At 38.1% G+C, this 4,756-nt stretch overlaps 1 pseudogene; it reads right to left on the bottom strand.

The window, feature by feature from the left end:
• Positions 1-1,921: 1,921 nt before the first annotated feature.
• Positions 1,922-3,556, bottom strand: LOC142450409 (cyclin-C pseudogene; annotated as a pseudogene).
• Between the last annotated feature and the right edge of the window lie 1,200 nt (positions 3,557-4,756).

The raw sequence follows: 4,756 nt of genomic DNA, 5'->3' as shown, positions 1-4,756 counted from the left end.
GGGCTGCAACCTTTGATTCTCATAAGGTTCACTTTATAAACCTGTCTATTTTTCAGGGGGTGGAATTCAGTTCCAGACCTGAAGGGTGATGAAGGACCATAGTAGTGGGGATCTCACTAGTCTATCTAACCAATAAACCTCATCTTTTATCATTATTATTACTATTGGTAGTAGTAGTATGACTTTCAGTTTTCTGACACATTACTCCCCACTCTATCTAGGATCATGTACCATGATCCCTTTCAGAGCAGCTGTTTGTGATAGGCAGGCACCTTTTAGTTCTTCTGACCTTAGCATCATAGAGGCTGAGGTACGCATAGTCCATTACTGATTTGGACTAATTGTTGCCAGGCATCTTGATTTTATTCACTGTTATTTGCTCCAGACAGGGTCCAATAGTTTATAGTGCCAGCCTAGCCGATAAACACAAGTAGGATTAATCGAAGGGCAGAGGGATAGATGGTTTCGTGAGCCTCGCCTTGCTTGTTCTGTGCCTCAATTTAAAGGGGTACACTACCTGTGGGATGCCTAGCTTGTGGACTGTGTCGCTGTAAGTTGAGGTCCATTTAATCCCACAGGATTGGTATGTTCATCTCTGGAGCTGGGGACCGACAGTTGGTGACAGTTGGTGACTTGCCTTGCTGTTTGCTGCCTGGGTATATATAGCCCAGCTCTCTCTACAGAAAGGGACTGGCAACTGGCGGCTCTCAAGCCTTAAAGGACTGCTAGTGTCTCACTGTTTTATAATTTCACTGTTAGTTTCTTGTGTTATCTATCTGTATATAATTTAGTGGTTCATTTCTTCTATTGTATATCTAGCTTTTTAATATATTTATATATAATTACTAGCAATATGGTTTTCTCTCTCTAGAGAACCCTGTCCAACACATAGGGTAAGACCAAGAACCGACTTTTAGTTTGCTACTCACTAGCTTTTGAAGACCCCAGTCACTTCCATGATGGATACAGAACATTGTCTTTGTGAGCTAGTTTGTTCCAATTGATCTTGAGGTCTCTCAGAGCTATGTTCCTGATCCCCCATATTTAGGACACGCTCCCTCAAGGGGTTTTGTTATACCTAAGACATTTTCATAACTATGCCTCCTGGATGCACTATTATATTCATGAACATATTTGTAGTATATGCTAATATGTATATAGAACTATTCTCTGGCAAACCTATATTTATTCATGGGGCTAGTCCCATTCTCCTTCCCACAACTGCTCAGATTTTGTGGTTTTTCTATCTATCTATTTATCTCTCTAGCTATCCTTGTATGTTATTGTTATTATTGGAGTATTTATCTCTGTTGCCTTTAATGCTTGTAGTCTACTGAGAAAGGATAGTGTTTTGATGTTCCAAATGTTTCCTCATTTTCTGGGTTACATGACACAAACCAATAGAAGAAGAGAAAAGAAAAAAATTTAACCCAAGTAATAACACCAACAATAAAACCAATTTAGTCTTTTTTTTTTTTTTGGAGAACTTTCTTTTATTCTTGCAGTTTTATACCAGGAATTCAACATTTAATAATCCATTTTCCACAATGAACCCTTAAATTGTACACTGACATCCTTTAACTCCTTAACTTATTTACCACTCTCCTTCAAGTCTGAAGAAAATTATTAATTCATTGAGTTCCACAGACAGCACAGTCCCACTGAGATGACATTGAGCCTGAACTCCTCCACTCATATCAGAATTAAGAACAGCCAGTATCAAACTGGCCCGAAACCTGATTGTGTTCTTGGCCCAGGATATCTATAGTAAATTTGTGAAGTCACACTAAAACAGAAAAATTAAGTAAGGGATGTATGTATTATAAAATTTTTTTCACAGTACAGTAAAAATTAACATTGAAAGTTTACCAAATTTTAACCATATAATCGGTATTTTAGCCAATTAAAAAATTTTAAATGCTTGATTAACTGTGACTCAATTGCAAATAACTTCATGTAGGATCTTTTTTTTTCTTTTAAAGTTTGCCCAGCCTTTTAAAATGTTTACAGAATTAATATAACTTTTAAAACATCAAAATATGCTTGCTGTACATATTGCACTTTTCTGCTAGAACTGGGCTAGAGTCTTCCCTGGCAAGACACCAAAACTATTGAATAAAATATACTTTTAAATCAATAGGTACTTGATTATTTTCCCTGAAATCATCAACATCATTACCAAAATCTTCCAGGATTTTGTAAGATTTGATTCCTTAAATACAGCTTTAAAATTAAGTTAAAGAGGGAAAAAAGCCCTCAGATGTTTGACTTTTATTGTCCTTGTTCTGGTCCTTCAGTGACCAAAGAGGATTTAAAACAAATTGTGTTCATGTTTCCTGACTTAATAAAAAGCTACAAATCCAAATTTTAAAATTATATTATTCAACTTAAAAATTATACTAATCAAAGAGCTATAAATCTTGATATGTCTATGTCTGTCTATCTGCAGGTTCCTTAGAAACTTTCAAAATTTTTATAATTAAGAGGTTTTAATCAATGATGCAGTAAAATCAAACCAGGTAAGGAAAATTATTTTGCAAAAATAAATCACTTCCCAAAGTGCTTGACAGAAACCAACTATTCATTTTCATTTGTGTTCCATTGAAGACATTACTGAAATCTGTCCAATGGTTTATTTCCAAGTGGTCCACTATGAAAATCTTCGGAATGTTCTAAGACTGGCTGTAGCTAGAGTTCTGACTTCCATTTGGACCCTGCTCTCCTTCACTGTTTGGAGGTGGTTTTGGTTTGGGCATCTTACTAAGAATAGTTGCCATCTCTTTTCTCTCATCAAAATTCTTCCACTGTTCATAGAGTTTTAAAATGACCCTGATTATTTCCAAAATCTTTTCCATGTCCACAGAAAGCTCAGCAAACCATTGTCTGGCATCTTTCTGCTGTACAACACAGGCCACATGTAGGCAAGCTAAAGCTATCATGAAAGGAGGGTACAGTAGGCAAAGCTCCGTTCGATAGGTATCATTCACTATCCTCCATGCCAGGGGAAGCAACATGTCTTCTTGGCCCATGTCCTGCACATACTGGAGCAAAGGTCTATAAGGATGATACACTATCAAGCAACAATCCATTAGTTCTAAAAGATAAAATTCACATTCTAATACATGATTCATCCTATAAGGAAACTCCTTTGGAAAGGCATATGAAAATCTAGTTTTTAATACAGAAGTAGCAGCAGCAATCAACCTTGTATTTGAGACTACTCCAAATTCCTCTACTTTGGATGCCAAAAACACACAAGTAGGAGCCATTAATACGGGATCTATACTTTTCAGAGAATACCTGGCATAGAATCTCTTGAAATAGACTGTAGCAGTGGCAATAACTTGCTGTCTTAATTTAAGATGTTCAACTAATGCCTGAATAACATTTGTAAAAAATATTTGTAGTTTCCAATACTCTTCTTCTGAGAGAAATTTTAAGTCCTTTTGGCGCTCCTTCAGAAGGTCTTGTTTATCCAAAATCCATTGCAAATAGTGGGAGCTCTGCCAAAAGTTCCCTGCCATGGAACACAGCTTGTCCTGATGAAGAAGCACCAGCCGGCTGAGCGACCTGCGGAGCGACCATAGACCCAGCCCGCTCGGTACCCGAGCTCCGTGACTGCAACCAGCTCCACTCCGCTCCGCGGCGGCAACCCCAATTTAGTCTTTTGGTTAAGAATTACTCAGACTTCCCCACTCCTAGGCTAACCCTTGAAAGAAAAAGAATGAGATAAAAGACCATAGGGAGGAAGAAAGGAGAGTGAGAGGCAAGGGAATAAAGAAAGAAGGTGGCAGGGTTGTGTGAACAATTAATGTGGACCTTCTTTGAAGTGTATTAAAAATGATATTGACTGGTTTTTTCAATACTCACCAAAAATTATTTATATCAATCAAGAAAACCTCACTACTCTGGAATCAATTATGACATATAGCAACCCTTTGGACAGAGTATAGAACTGCCCCTGTGGGTTTCCAAGGCTGTAAATCGTTACAGGAGTAGAAAATCTCATATTTCTCTTGGGGAGTGGGGGTGGGGTGGGGGGAGTTTCGAACTTCTGATCTTGCAGTTAGAAGTCCAACTCATAATCTACTTCACCAACAGGGCTCCTCCTTTCATCATTAATCTAGACTGTTTGACCTTCTTGGCTTACTGGGTTTTATTTTCTCGCTTTGGAAGATATGGTACCAAAATACACACCATTTCCTAGCCCCCCAAAAAATCAAAAGTAAGCACAAAAAAAAAAAGGAAAAACTAGCAACCCAATCCAAACCAACTAACCTATTTAGCCATATAGATAAAGGATTCTAGTAGCCAACCTCTGTGTTGGGGGCAATAGGGATGGATGGGGACTGTGGTTAACAGGCACATGTCAGCTCATCCACAGGGGACATTCAAATTCTAGCTCCAGACTGTTGTTGCCTTGGGGAAATGCAAGGATTTTAAGGCCTGATTTTCTGTTTGTAACTGAGATGCTGAGAATATAAAATTCGATGTGAAATCGTCAACTTTTCAAATATTGGATCACATTAGTTAAAACCACTTTTCAGGCTGCTCATCATCATACTAGCACATCATTAGGCTAAAATCATATCAAAGACATCTGGTTTGTCCCCTGTGCCCTTTAAGGACAACTGAAACATAAGGACGGGAATGTGACATTCATTCTTCCTCTAGACCCTCACCCTTTGCCTCCATTGGCTGGCGTTCATAAAAGAGGCAGACGGTTTTGTTCAACTTCAGCATAATCAGAGTCCTG

This window comes from Tenrec ecaudatus, chromosome 6 (genome assembly GCF_050624435.1).
Source record: "Tenrec ecaudatus isolate mTenEca1 chromosome 6, mTenEca1.hap1, whole genome shotgun sequence".
In the NCBI taxonomy this organism is placed as follows: Eukaryota; Metazoa; Chordata; class Mammalia; order Afrosoricida; family Tenrecidae; genus Tenrec; species Tenrec ecaudatus.
This window is presented reverse-complemented; position numbering and strand designations above follow the sequence as displayed.